This window comes from Balaenoptera borealis (assembly GCF_965194805.1).
Source record: "Balaenoptera borealis genome assembly, chromosome: 19".
Classification (NCBI taxonomy): Eukaryota; Metazoa; Chordata; class Mammalia; order Artiodactyla; family Balaenopteridae; genus Balaenoptera; species Balaenoptera borealis.
In genome coordinates this window covers 16,526,851-16,542,629 of record NC_138878.1, presented here as the reverse complement: position 1 = coordinate 16,542,629, position 15,779 = coordinate 16,526,851, and the positions used below count along the sequence as shown (strand labels likewise).

Below are 15,779 nucleotides of genomic sequence, written 5' to 3'. Positions count from 1 at the left end.
ATAAACTGAGACTCCAGGAGGTTAAGTGACTTGTCTAAGATATCATAATGAATATGTTTGAGTCAGGTTTTAGATCCAGATATGTTTGCTATTAACCAAGATAGAATGACAAGAGATTTCAAGTTTTTCTTCCTTAGACTTTTCTGTGTTTTCCTAATTTTCTACAATGAGTAGGGGGAAAAGATCTCCAATAATGTTATCTTTTATGAAGCCTTAGTATGGTGCCTGACTCATAGAAGAAGCTCAAGAGAGCTCCAGAGTCTAACTCCCTGTCTAGGACAGCATCTTCTGTCATATGTTACATGAGATTGTCTTGCATGGTGCACCAACATTAAAAGTATTAATAATGATGAATTTTTGAAAACATGCACTTGAAATGTACATATCAATCAAGCCTGTTACTGTTGGATATTATTGCTCAGGTCAAAGCTTAAGTAGAGTAGGTATTTAGGTTAAAAAAAAATGAGTAATATAAAGAAAATGTGATGTGAGTACAGGTGTCCTGTGGAGGTACCAAATATTGTGAAGGTGACATGTGAGTACTAAAGGTCTGCAAAATACTGTTCTGCCTTCTGTGGGCTGGAGAACAGCAAGAGGGAATGAAGCCCAGCGTGGACTGGAGTTCTTCAGGCCTTTTGATTCAGCACATGGGACGTTTGTGTCAAGCACACACCTGGCTAGTCCCTCCCAACCCCCCCAGGCCAAAGTTCTCTGTGGTCAACAGTGAGAGTGACAGAAATTCAATAGAGGGGGGCATTGAGGTGGGATTAGAGGCAATCTAGTTGGGAGGCTAAGCGAGGGAATTGTCTTGAAGCCAAGGGCACCAAGCATTGGATGTTAGCTTGGGAAAACACTCTCCGTAACCAAGAATGGAGGAAGGAACTGTTGGAAACAATGGGAAGCTTAAACTTCAAAGCCAAGCTACTCATTGGCTTCACCTCTTATCCATGCAGGTCAGAGACTCAAAAATGGTCTTGTCCTCCACGGGCATTTGCTCTACGTTTATTGAGGTCTTACTTTGTGAGTAGAAGCTCTGTAGGTTCTAGGGATACAACTCTATAGATAAAACACTAATCTTGCCTTCAGGGAGTTCAAGGTCTGGATGGGGGGGACCAACATGTAAAAATAATGACACTATATTTTAATTCTGAGCAATGGTTATGTATTATTTCTATAGTCCCACCACTACCCCATGCCCTGCAAATAAATTCTTCTGAAATGGTTTTTCAACCCAAAGCGATAAGGAATAAATTATGATTGTATGGGGCAGGTTGAAAGAATCTAGGCTGGGAGTCGGGCATACCTGGGTTAGAATTCCGTCTCCATCGCACTCTAAACTGGAGGTCTTCAAACTGGAATTTCATGTATCCCTGGGCATGAAGCCTTTTCAAGAGGGATCAGCCTTCATGTTTTCTCATTCTTAAAACTAATCTATCTGAGAACACACCAAGGTCAGAGATCCTGAGTGTTTCCCTGTCCCAATCATCTTTTCTCTCACTTTGCAAAAGATAAGGCATTACCATCTAAATTTTACTGTGATGTATGTTATTAGCTTAGAATCCGAGTTTAGATGGAAATAAAGGCATAATTCAAAAAACTAACTAATGTCCCATTAACTACTCTCTTATTCATTTCATTAAGAGATGAATTTTCAGTGGGAATAATTTTATGCTGCTTTGATCAATATTATTAATGTATAACTAATAATCATAATGCTAACTTAAGCCCAAAGAAGATTGTTGATATTTAGAGCCTTGTGGGCATAATATATTTTTTAAGGTTAAGTTGTACATTGTTGCAGAATAATAAGGTGATGAATAAGGGACTTTCAAACAGAAAAATATATTACATCAGAGTAGTATTTGGTGGGAGACATGGATTTCAAGGAGAAAAAGAATGATTTAAAATGTATGGGAAAAAAAACACCTGGAAAGAAAAGGGGAATTTCCTGGCAGTCCAGGGGTTAGGACTCTGCGCTCCAGTGCAGGGGGCACGGATATGGTCCCTGGTCCAGGAGCTAGGATCCTGCGTGCCTTGCGGCGAGGCCAAAAAACTCCCCCCAAAACAGCAAAACAACAACAACAGAAAACCAAATGACTGTTCAATAAGGGCTTGTCCATATCTTTTTATTTATTTATCTATCTGTTTATTTATTTTTGGCTGCATTGGGTCTTAATTGCTGCACGCAGGCTTTCTCTAGTTGCGGTAAGTGGGGGCTACTCTTTGTTGCAGTGCGTGGGCTTCTCATTGAGGTGGCTTCTGCAGAGCACGGGCTCTAAGCGCATGGGCTTCAGTAGTTGTGGCACACGGGCTCAGTAGTTGTGGCTCATGGGCTCTAGAGCGCAGGCTCAGTAGTTGTGGTGCACAGACTTAGTTGCTCCACGGCATGTGGGATCTTCCGGGACCAGGGCTTGAACCCGTGTCCCCTGCACTGGCAGACAGATTCTTAACCATTGCACCACCAGGGAAGTCCCTGTCCATATCTTTTTATTTTTAAATGGATAGTGGATATCAAGTCACTATGGTATTTATATTTCATTGGATATATTTATGACAGTGATATAACAATTTTATTTTTAAATGTTAAGATCTGTAATGTGCAGAAATTACATCTTTTGTATCTAGTTAATACATGATGAACCACTCCAGAAAGTTCCGTTATGCCTCTTTCGAGTCAATCTGCATCCTCAACTGCTCTTTGGGTTTCATACATCTTAGTTTTGTCTGTTCTTGAATTTAATATAAACAGAATCATGTAGTAGGTACTCTGTGTGTCTGACTTCTTTTGCATAACCATGTTTTTGAGATTCATCCCTGTTCCTTTTTATTGCTAAGTAGTGTTTCATTGTATGAAAATACACAATTTATCCATTCTCCATAGATATTTGGGCTGTTTCCACCTTGGGGCAGTTACATATAAGGTTGCTATGGGCATTCTTTTAACAAGTTTAAAAAAAAAAAGTAAATAAGATGAAAAACTTTTAGATGTCAACTTTAAATTGTGCAAGGAGATACATATTCTTAGGCAGTAGTTTCTTTTCTTTTTCTTTTTTTTCTTGTAAAATATAATATACATTCAAAGAATGCCGAGCTGCTTTCCAAAGCAGTTCCATTTAACACTGGTGCCTAAGCCTAATATTGCAGCCGTCTGTTGAGCATATTGTTATATTTGTTGCAAATCTCTTCTCTCACTCTATGGTTTATCTGTTATACTCTTTATGGAGTATACTTAAGAACCACTGTGTAATTTTAGTGTAATTGAATTTATCATTCTTTTCCTATATCATGAGCGCTGTCAGTGGCTTGTTGAAGAAATCCTTTCCTTCATAAGTCATGAAGATATATACTATTTTCTAAAAAGCTGTAGATTTTTGCCTTTCACATTTAAGTCTTTATCCACCTGGATTTGATATTTGTGTATGGCGTGAAGTAAGGTCCAATTTCATTTTTTTTTTCCCAGTAGGTATACAGGGATCCCAGCACCATTTTTTAAAAAGATCTTTTCCTACTCTCTATGGTGCCTCCTTTGTTATAAATTACATGGCCATATAAGTGTGTCTGTTTCTAGGGATACACCATTTTTCAAAATCATTTGATGGCATGTGCAAGCAGAAAAATTATGAAGACCACTCTGTTAAACAAATTGTGTGGCCTTTATCTAGTCATTTAACTTCCCTGAGTTCCCTGCACTATTGGGAGAATATAATGGGGTCGCCCAGTAAAACAGCTAGAAGTTTTGACATAATAAGCCTCAGGTAGCAGTAGTAGCAGGTTTGGTGTTTTTTTTTCCCTTTTTTCTTTCTGTTGTTATATTTCAAGTGCTATGGAGTACATGGAAACCACACCTGCTTGTGTCAGGAACTGCCAGAGGATGTGACATTTGGGTGGGTCGTGAATGACGGTGGAATCTGTCATCCTTTTTCATGACCGCAATCTGTTGGCTGTCCATGGCGCATTTCCCATGTGTGTTTCATCTGCATTATATTTTATCTGGCTTAGAAGGGCCCAGAGGGAAAGCACTGTGCCCTGCCCCATGCGTCGCTTGTGGGGACCCCCAGTAGCAGTTGCCTGGGGCTGGGTTGGGCTCAGAATTGGGCTGGCTCCATGTTTGTTAGACACAGACATGTCGCCCAGGGCAGGGCTGGGCCTTTTAAAAATTCCTCCCACTGTAGTGCTGCAGGATTCCTGAGTTTCACCCACACACTGCTCCCTCCCCAAACCCCAGCCACCAGCCAACACACATACTGCCAACGAACTCACCCGCTCACCCACAGCACTACCACCCATGGGAGTGGCGAAATCCATACCACATCCCCTGTACAATCTTACCTCTGGGAGAGAGAGCATAGGGTCTTGCACACAGTAGACACTCGATAAGCATCAGGTGAATAACAAATGAGTAACCATGTTAAGATTAGGATAGAGGAGCACATTTCCATCTGCTGCAGTGTAGCAAGAAGTGGGTAGGTAATGTGCTGTCCCCAGTCCTGAGTGTGCATTGGAATCACGGTGGGGGGGGAGGGCTGTTAAATATACAGATTCCCTCCCCCCAGCAGCTAATGAATTAGAACAGAGAAGGAATGTGCAGAAAGGAGTTATTTTAAATTAAATTATCTGGGAGATTCTGGTTTTGATGCCCAGTCAGGGATGGGAATGATAGGATTATTAAACCTCTGGATCCATTCTTCATTAAAAGTACCAATTTGACCATCTATCAAAATTTAAAATTTGCAAGCCTTTGAACCTACACTTCTTCCTAGATTTTATCCTATGCCCCAAAATATAGACACAAAGTTATTTGGGGCAGCATTTTTTTTTTTTTTGGTTGCGCCGGGTCTTAGTTGCGGCAGGTGGGCTCCTTATTTGCGGCACTTGTGCTCCTTAGTTGCAGCCAACGGGCTCCTTAGTTGCGGCTTGCTGGCTTGGGGCGGCATTTTTGAAACAGAAAAATACTTGAAACTAGGAGAATGTCCATTCATTCATTAAACAAACTTTATTGAGCATTATTCTCATTACAAGAGACAGCAGTAACAACAAGAAAAATAATAAAGTCCTTACTTTTATAGAGATTTACATTTTATTCCATCAAAAGAGGACTGAATGAATAATTTATGATACACTCAAGCAATGACATATTATTCTGTCATTGAAAGAAACAAGGTTGGTCAATATATACTGCTTTGAGAAGATGTTCAAGATATATGTCTTTTTTTTTTTTAAAATGAGGGGACTTCCCTGGTGGCACAGTGGTTAAGAATCCGCCTGCCAATGCTGGGGACATGGGTTTGAGCCCTGGTCCGGGAAGATCCCACATGCCGCAGAGCAACTAAGCCCGTGCGCCACAACTACTGAGCCTGTGCTCTAGAGCCCGCAAGCCACAACTACTGAGCCCACGTGCCACAACTACTGAAACCCACACGCCTAGAGCCTGTGCTCAGCCACAAGAGAAGACACTGTAATGAGAAGCCTGTGCACCGCAACAAAGAGAAAGCCCGCACGCAGCAACAAAGACCCAACGCAGCAAAAAATAAATAAATAAATAAATACAAATAAATAAAATGAGGTATAATTGAAATAACATTAGATTAGATTAGTTTGAATGTATTACCTATTGAAAATCAGTAAAATAAATTAAGGAAAAAAGAGAAAAGCATGTTACAAAACAGTGCATATAGTATTGTCCTATTTGTGTGTAAAATATATATACTTATGCATAGATATATACAAATACACATAAGTAGAAAAAATATGGAAGAATATTCCAAAAAAGTTGTTAACGACAGTTATCACTGGGAAATATGATTGAAAGGAGGCAGAGTTCATATTTCTCTTTATACCCTTTCATGCTTTTTAAACTTCTTAATCTAAGGAAATATTACTTTTCTAATTTTTTTGACTCAAAGGAAGTCCACATAACCTGGAGATTTTAAATTTCCAGCAGGGGGCAGCAGTGATTCTCAGATATTTCTGACGTCAGTGCAAAACAGCATCAGTGTCCACGGATTTCCAATTCCAGGCTCAAACACTATACTTGCATCACCAGATTATAAAGGAAAACAAAAAGCAATCCCACAGAAAACTTAAAATGCTGTAGAAATTGTTGTGACAAAGCAATTCCTATATGGCTCTTTCTTCTTTAACATCTCTACATGTGTCTACGCTGCCTTTTCCCTCTCTGCAGCTCACAGTTTTCTCATCTGGTTTTAACAGATTTTAACTGTCTGTTAAAATCGGACAGTTTGACGAGCTAATTTAAAAGATCTCTTTCCAGCTCTAAAGTTCTATGACTTTAAGAATCTAAATCAGCATCAGGAAGAAACAAGCCCCAGTGCCCTCTGAAATTAATTGGCTTATCAAAGAATCTGCTTTACAGCCCTTAGCTGATCAGGATGAATTATTATCGGTTTATCTGTAGTGTAGATCAAAGAATACTTTTGGGGGGGAGAGGAGGATGTTGGTATTTATTCACTCCACTGATGGAGAAAAAGGAGAACTCTCCCACTCTATAAATGTTTAGCATGTGTGTAAAGGTCGAAGGTCTGGTGTTTAGAAATTACACACAGGCTTACGAAAGAATCTTCACTGGGTTGGCCAAATTAAACAGCAGGCAGTTGTAGAGAAATAAACACAAGTTAACATTTAACCACTAGTCCCTGTTCTTGCTGCTGGGTCTTTCTCAGTAGGCGGGGCCTGAGAGGGTAAGCAGGCCTGCTAGCAAGACACTGAACTCTTCTGGGAAACAACGCATCTACCACTTTTGTAAAATACATATTTAATATATATATTTAAGCATCTGAATCATAAACTTTCTCAGCTATTTTTCATGCCCCAACACCAGTGCTTTTTTTTAATGGATAACTCTTAATAAATTGTAAAAAAATTTTTTTTTCTTTTAACATTTGCCTAAGATTACACCCCTAAGAAGTGGCTGGGGCAGGATTCAAACCTGTGACTATTGGGCTCCAAGACCCTCACACTTGACCATGGTCCTATATTAATGAAAGGATTCACTTCATCTACTTGCTAGCTGGAAACTGAATACCTGCAAGAATTGTTGGGTTTAAGTATACAAGGTGAATGATTATTGTGTCACAAAGCTCTGTCTAGCTCACGTATATTAAGCACTTACTATGTGCTTGCTAGTCTCCATCAGGTGCTGGGGGTAAGGGTGTCAAAAGATGAATTAGACTTGATCATTGCACTTTAAGAAACTTCTAGTTTTTGGAGCTGACAAGTATACAAACATAACATGTGAAAAATAATAGGAAAACACAAATAAGGAAGAAGAGATCAAGGCAGCATAGCAGGATGGTTAAATCAGTGGGCTGTGGAGTCCAGTTCTTAGCTGTGGGACCTCTAAGTCTCGTTTTTCTCATCTGTAAAATGAGGATAGCCTTTAGTCTAGGTAATTGCTCTGAGGGTTAAATGATGTAATGTATTATTATTATTTTTTTTAACTGAAAGAGAATTTATTTATTTATTTATAATGTATTATTAAATTGCTTAACATTGAACCTGGCAGATGGAAAGACTTGTTAAAATATATTGTTTGATAAAGCTTAAGCAAAATAAGAATCATGCATGCCACCATGTTTCTGGGGTGTTGATGCCCCTTTCTCAAATTCTTCTGAATTTCCCAGCTCCAAGAGTCCCATTTCCTTGAGATTTATTGTTTTCCCTGGCTTAGGTACCTTTTGATCCTACTAGAATGTCTCCAGGAAGGAATGATGTGGCAAAGGGGCCCCAGCCCCCATACACCAAAAGCTTGAGCTACATCACAGGGGAGGAGAGCTGAGATTGGGAACAGCCCTCAGGACAGGCAAATCGGGAGAATCAACCCCGAGTGGTTGTTAGAAGATGTCTAGGACCCACTCCCGAGATTTTCATTCTGTTCCAAATTGATTTTTGATACATACTTTACTAATTTTTGAATATAATTGTAATCATAGGAAGGGTTTCACGTGATTTTATCCTGCAATCAGTTCCCTTCCCAGCCCATTTATTTACTGTTTTCTCCCAAACACTGACTCACCTCCTTCATCCTGAGTCAAGGACACTGCTTTGATATGCTACAGTGGCTGCCCCTTTCAGCCTTGGCATGAGTCTTGGCGTGAGGACAGATGAGTTCTTTCATCTGAAACCCTCTGCCTCTTGACAGCCATGCATACGCTAACACCTCTCCTCTCAAACCCACTAAAAACTCACCTCCTTCTGGAAGCCTTTCCTGCTGAGTTCTTTACTTTTGCAGTCCTGTTCCATGCCACAGGTGCAACTGGGGTTGTTGGGATGTAGCCAGGCAAGTGTTCTTGTGTCTTTGTTGCGTGTGTAAGTTCTGGTTCTTTCCACCAGAGGCAGCATGGATTTGTGGAGAGGGCAGGGCCTCCGGAATCTGGCATGAATTTGTACAGCAGCACCACTCGTGAGTTCTCAGATTCATTCTGGCTGTCCTTTGTCACCTTGGGACTGCTGCTTTATTCTCCTGTGAAGTCGTCTTCCATCCTGGCTTCTCCAGGCAGCTGTCCCCTCCCTGCTCCACTTTCCTTCTCTCCCAGAGTGGACAGAGGGCCCTCTTCTAACTTCCCCAAGCACAACTAAGACCATACGTGTGCCCCACCATTTCCTGTAGTGTCCTTCTCTGTCAAGGAGGGTTGATTTATAGGCCCTTCTTCCCTGAATTCTTGTAAGAAAGAAATGCGATCGCGCATGTTCACGGGACTTGGCATACAGCAGGTCATGGCAGATACTTTAGACTGACTGGTTTGCTCCAAATCCATTCCAGCCCCGTCCTAGCTCGCTTCCCGAATTGCAGAGGCTGGAGAGATAAACACGACATTTCTCAAACTCCCTTGCGGCTCTGGTTCTGTTTATGACTTAGATTCCATTTGTGTGAGACTTTAGAGCTATGAGCTACGTGGAGGGACAGGCAGGTGTGAAGCATCCATTTTGCTGAGGCCGATCATGGCAAAGGCAATGTGATCCTAGAACATCAGCTGTGGTGGCAGCTTAGCAGTTCTGAAGCTTCTGGATGGTGACAGAGGCTGTGGCTTGCTTGTCCACGAGTTCTGCAGTATAATTTTAGGAGTCATTCCTGGATGTTTAGCCTAGAGTCTATTTCTTAACTTTCTTACTGATTCTGTGAGCTAGCCATACCCTTTAATAAATCCCTTTGTGCTTAAATTAGCAAGAGTGGAACCTGTTGTCTGCGACCAAGAAAACTGACCGTTATGTAGGTGCTCAATAAATGTTAGCTGTTACTATTATTTTAATACTGTGTTGAAGACTTGGTAATAAGAGCAAGTAATTACATTTCAGGAAGGAAATTTTATTTTTTTATAAATTTATTTATTTTATCTATTTATTTTTGGCTGTGTTGGGTCTTCGCTGCTGTGCGCAGGCTTTCTCTAGTAGCGGCGAGCGGCGGCTACTCTTCGTTACGGTGCGCGGGCTTCTCAGTGTGGTGCCTTCTCATTGTGGAGCACGGGCTCTAGGCACGCGGGCTTCAGTAGTTGAAGCACGCAGGCTCAGTAGTTGTGGCTCACGGGCTCTAGAGCACAAGCTCAGTAGTTGTGGCGCACGGGCTTAGTTGGTCCGCGGCATGTGGGATCTTCCCGGACCAGGGATCAAACCCATGTCCCCTGCATTGGCAGGCGGATTCTCAACCACTGCGCCGCCAGGGAAGCCCCAGGAAGGAAATTTTAAACTAGCAACTGGATAAGACCATGTAAAATGATTTCTACAGTAGCACTGTCCCAAAGAGCTTTCTTTGATGATGGAAATGTTCTATATTTGCACCCAATATGGTAGCCACTGGTTATATGTGGCTATTGAGCCCTTTAAGTGTGGCTACTATGACTGAGGAACTGAATTTTTAATTTGATTTAATTTTAATTCACTTATATTAAAAAATAAATAACACATGAAGTTGGTGGCTACTGTGTTGGACAGCATAGTCCTTGAGTGTCTCAGCCTTACCTTCCAGAAGGGTCTTGACAGCCTTCTCTGTCTCTAGCCAAGAAACTTCTTCATCAGTTCTTCCTCAATCCCCACTCTCAGGCCACATCTTGATAATCTACAGAGGTTCAACATGCCTGCAACCATGACAACTTTGACACAAGTTTAGGGTCTCATTGTCCCAAACTCCATTCCAGGATTGCAAATTGGCTTTTTATTTGCAAAACCCAAACATTTATGGAAGTGCTTTTGCTAAAATGCAATCTGTCTTGACAGGCAAATCTCAGCTTTCACTTAGAGAAAGAAAACCATTTATTGTATTAAAAATACATATACATATTTCCCATAACATCTAGGTATTGAGTTCCAAAAATATTGGGGTCCTGTATCAGTTAGACAAGTGGTTCTCATATTTTCCTGTGTATTAGAATCACTATAAGAAAGAAACTACTTGCCAGCCACACTCCAGACCAATTAAATTAGCGTTGTAGGAAATGATTAAAGACAACCAAAACTTTATCTGCAACACTCTAATTTTTTTCAAAAAAGAAGACTGTATTCCTATATTAACTAGTAATTAAAAGTTAATAAAAATATAAGAAAAATAATGGTAGGATTTTAAAAGGGGTAATTTATTGTGAGATAAGATAAATAATTATAGACCTGTTATTCAAAGCCAAACTTTTTTTTTTCCACTTTGGTTGACTAGAGGCCACAAGGAGACAGTAATCATAGAGCCATCATCCAACAACTCTGGGAAGCTTCTGGAATACAAACATTCACAAAGAGTACAGATTTCAATCAGGCTCCTCTTCCATATTACCACTTTCACATGTTATATGAATAAATCCAAACGATAAACCGTAAGTGTTTTATAGACCTTCCTTCCCATACAACCCAAGGGAAGCTGAGAAAAAAGATAAGAGGTGTCCAAGTTCAGTGTCAGATGGTCTTTTTATTATTCTCCCCATCCCTCCACTTCCCTACACACAGATGTTCCCTGTGAAAGAACTTGGCTGTATGCAATTCATTCCCAAATGGGATGGTCCCAAAAAGTTTGAAGAGAGGAACTTGCATTTCCTGAGATGATTCTCTCTTGACATTAATTCACATTTAGGAAAGAGCTGCTTAAGCCTTTTATAAATACTCAAGATTGATTTTATTTCCTTCTGTCCTCCTGGTGCCTCTTTAATCTTCCCAGAGTGATGCTATGACTTCGGTTCATGACTGCAGTGAATGACAGCTAGGAGCTAGCCCTTTCCTCCTGCCCTGATTAAAAAACAGTAGGGCGTTTCCCACAACTTGAGGGCCCAGGTGCTTGGAAATACTGCCAAATACTTCTTCCAACTTTTAAAAAAATGTAATTATATCCTGGGTTATAATTATGGGTTATATTAATAATTATTATTATTATTAATACCTAACCCATTAATTCTGGGTTAGGTAACATATTCAAAATTTTAAAATTCAGAAGATACATAGAGCATAAAGTGACATTTGTTCCTCTGTCCATGTCCCCCAGCTTCCCAGTTCCCTTCCCCAGTGCTACCAGTTTCTGGAGTATCTTCTCCAAAGTAGAGACTTTATGCATGTTTAAAAGAACACACTGGGAATCCCCTGGTGGTCCAGTGGTTAGGACTCAGCGCTCTCACTGCCAGGGCCCAGGTTCAATCCGTGGTTGAGGAACTAAGATCCCCCAAGCCTTGAGGCACAGCCAAAAAAATAAAATAAAATAACATATTTTTGTTTTCTTTCCCCTTTTATTCTTTTATTTTATATTAATGATAACACACCATACAAATATAATTTTCATTTGTTTTTTTTTCTTCTACTCTTGCCACTAGAATGGACGCTGCACGAGGGGAGGGATTTTATGTGGTATAATGTTATATCCTCAGCATGTAGAGTGGTGCCTGGCATATTGTATTGATAGTTTCTCCATAAATATTTGTTGAATAGTGAATAAACACACACTGTTCCACTTCTTGCTTTTTTCCCTTTGGAGATCATCTCATTTCAGTGCATAGGGAACCTCCTCACTTATTTTCATGACTGGATAGTGTTCCATTGTCTGGATTCATTATGATTTATTGAATCAGATTCCTACTGATGGACATTAGTTTGTTTCTAATCCTCGGCTCTGAAAAATAGTCCTGACATTCATGTCCTTGTACAAACATCATGTCACACATGTGTGATTATATCTTTCTGTAAGAGAAACTCCTAAATGCAGAAGAGCTGGGTCAAAGGGCGAGCTGTGAGGTACATTTTGCTGACTTCTTTTTAATCAAAAGCACCTTGCCATGTCTAAATAGCATTAACTATGGTACTGTGGTGCATGGCAGTCGATGTAAGCCTGTTCTAAGGAAATCTGTCATTAATGAAATTGCTCCGGTTAGACCTGAATTTACCACTTCCACTTATTCCTGCAAATCCAACAGAAAACCACCACCCAGGTTGACACTGTTGGAACAACAGATGCATCTCAAAAACACAACATAGAAAGACAGACGTACACCCTGTGTGATTCCAAAATCAAACGAGACAAACCAAGTGATAGAAATCAGAACAGTGGCTGCCCAGGGTTGCGGGGGCACTGACTGGAAAGGGGTACTAGGCAAATTTCCGAAGAGATGCAAACACTTATATCTTGATTTGGGTGGTAGTTTACACGAGTGTTTGCTATTTTCGAGATTCACTGACCTGCACTAAATTGTCGACATTCGATTTTATGTAAAATAAGGGTTACTTGAACACTGCAATACGATGACAGTCAATCTGATAACCAGGGTCAGCTACTAAGCGACTAACGAGGTAGCATATAGACAGTGGATACTTGGACAAAGGGATAATTCACGACCCTGGCGGGGTGGAGCAGGATGGCATGAGATTTCATCAAGCTACTCAGAATGGTGCACAATTTAAAACGTATAAATTCCTTATTCCTGGAATTTTCCATGTAATATTTTCGGACCTTGGTTGACCGCGGGTAACTGAAACGGTGGAAAGCGAAACCGTGGGTAACGGATGGGGATAGCATAGAAAATGGCTGGAATGATACGCATACTGTTATAACCTGTATGAATTACTTTGCAAAACTCAGGTATGAGAAAACACAGATTTCTCAATTTTGTGGGAGTCAAACTTAAATACAACTCTATCTCTACCTTTCCAGGTGATGGTGGGTGATACAACCTCAATCATTTTTGGCCACACTGCCCACTTGGCCTCATGAGATTAAAGAAGTACTGGGGTCTAGGGAATTCAGAAAAACTGGAGCAGGGCCTTTGGTCCACATGGTGGTCCCTGAGATGCTCATTGTTCTGTGTGGTTTACTTGAAGGTGAAAGGCTCAGATTCAGTGTTGGGCTCGATCATCAGGATCCTCTTGGAGGGTCCCAAGACCTAAGAGATGTTTAGCGCTCAGTCTTCCTGAGGCCACCAGCCACCTCCGTCCTGCCACCTTCTGGGGCTCTATGTGGGATTGTTCCTCTGGAACTTGCCCTCCCTTCATCCCCCAGCGGGTTTGCACTTTAAAAAAACTATCTTGCAGAGAATGGGGGCAGCTAGAGAGGATTTGGGGAGATCCATTAAAGCTGGTAAATACCCAAGTTGGACTCAGCCTCAGCTTTCATTAAATAGCAAATGGGAAAACTGGGAAAGGAGAAAGAAAAAAAAAATTTTAATCTTCTAAGGGTTTTGCAAACAATTGGAGTAATTAAAAGTTCTCAGAAGTAGCCGATGGTGCCCTTTTCACCGAGGGAATGCGGGCCAAGCATGATATATTAAAAGAGAGGGAGCTGCTCTATTGAAGTTAAAAATAATCTTCTGTCACATGGCTAATTTGTTGGAATGCAGCAATTAAAGGGCTCTGGGCAGAGGGAGAGCTGGAAGCAGCTGGGGAGCTTGCAGGCAGAGTGCACGCCCTGGGGACTGTTTGCAGAGAGAGAAAACACTGTCACAGCTGACTTGGGGCACCTTATCAGAAAGCCCACAAAGGGGGCAGGAAGAAGGAAAAGTGGGGTTGAGTTCAGAGCCGTGACCTGTGGGTTTATCAGACAGTGAAGGGATAGGTCAGGACTTGTCACCTGTGCTCTGGGATGCTGATTCACTCAGCAAGGATGAAGGCTTTCCAGTTTCCCCTTCAGTTTGAAAACGCATGCCTTTGAATCCATTTCAAAGGAACACATAACCCAAAGGAGCCCTTTGATCCTAAATCCATGGGAAAAACCAATCTATACAGTCTTTAGGGGCAAAGCTCAGGCCAAGAATATAAATCCTAGATTGGGGAGTTGGGGTGTTTTAAAAGTTTTTGCAATTTTTGGATTTTTTTTTTTTGAATTTTTGAGTTGAAAGAGTTTTAAGAAAAAAGTTATCTAGTATAATATCTGAATGTTCCAGGTGAGGCAACAAGCTACGAGAGGCTGATTTGTCCGAGGTCACTCAACGAGCAAGTGACAGAAGCTAGGTTCTAACTCGGGTCTTTAACTAGAGAGGGAACATGGTGGTTAGGAAGTGCAGGATTCCCATGACCCTGATGTGGAATCCTGCCTCCAGGGGCTGTGGAATGCTCTTACAACCTCTAACTCTCTCATCTCAGTTTAACCTTGTGTAGAGTAGGAATAACAGTAGTACCCCCCACCTAGAATTGTTAAAATGCATGTGAAGTGTTTAATGTCTAGCCTAGAGTAAATGCTTAATAAAATGTGAGGACTTCCCTGGTGGTGCAGTGGTTAAGAATCCACCTGCCAATGCAGGGGACACGGGTTCGAGCCCTGGTCCGGGAAGATCCCACATGCCACGGAGCAACTAAGCCCGTGCGCCACTACTGAGCCTGTGCTCTAGAGCCCACGAACCACAACTACTGAGCCCGCGTGCCACAACTACTGAAGCCCGTGCACCTAGAGCCTGTGCTCTGCAACAAAAGAAGCCACCGCAATGAGAAGCCCGCACACCACCACGATGAGTAGCCCCGGCTCGCAGCAACTGGAGAAAGGCTGCACACAGCAACGAAGACCCAACACAGCCAAAAATAAATAAATAAATAAATAAAATTAATTAATTTAATTTAATGTGAGCTGTTGGGCTTCCCTGGTGGTGCAGTGGTTAAGAATCTGCCTGCCAATGCAGGGGACACGGGTTCGAGCCCTGGTCCGGGAAGATCCCACATGCCGAGGAGCAACTAAGCCCGTGCGCCACAACTGCTGAGCCCGCGTGCCACAACTACTGAGCCTGCGCGCCCAGAGCCCGTGCTCCTCAACAACAGAAGCCACCGCAATGAGAAGCCCACACACCGCAACGAAGAGTAGCCCCCCACTCGCTGCAACTAGAGAAAGCCCGCACGCAGCAACAGGGACCCAATGCAGCCAAAAATTAAAATAAATAAATTTACAAAAAAAACCCCAAACCATTAACCAATTTAAAAAAAAAAAAAATGAGCTGTTGTTTTTCCATAGCTTTTTCTATGCCACCCTGCATCAATCTCCTATCACCATTTTGCATGTTAACATGCCCACACATCCTCTTTGGGTTGGGTGGGATTGTCTTTCTCTTCTTTCTACCTCCAACTCTCATCCATTACATATAAAGGAAAAGAGGGTCAGTCACTTTCACTTTCTCCTAGCATTTTCTGCATTCCAGCACACCCATATTGTTTGTCTTCTCTCAAGCTATAGGCCCTCCAGCCTGTGCTTTTAGTATGGTTTCCAAGTTGCTGGCAAGCAGAAATGGCGCCAACATGAAGAAACAAGTATTGGTGCCCCAAATGCAGTAGCCAGAGCTATCTGAATCTTTTAGAATAATACTTGATCAATTTTCAAATTTATAAAG

General features: G+C 41.5%; 2 protein-coding genes across 4 annotated transcripts in view; one reads left to right on the top strand and one right to left on the bottom strand.

Moving 5' to 3' along the window:
• Positions 1–8,623, bottom strand: part of TERF2 (telomeric repeat binding factor 2) — a 36,085-nt gene extending 27,462 nt beyond the window's left edge. Inside the window, exon 1 of one of the 3 annotated variants that reach the window (XM_082369884.1) lies at positions 8,206–8,623. The gene's annotated coding sequence lies outside the window, so the exon portion shown is untranslated. The remainder of the gene's footprint in view (positions 1–8,205) is intronic. The other 2 variants (XM_082369883.1, XM_082369881.1) reach the window with 2 other exon arrangements.
• Positions 1–15,779, top strand: part of NIP7 (nucleolar pre-rRNA processing protein NIP7) — a 68,080-nt gene that overhangs the window by 38,458 nt on the left and 13,843 nt on the right. The gene's annotated exons all lie outside the window — the stretch shown is intronic.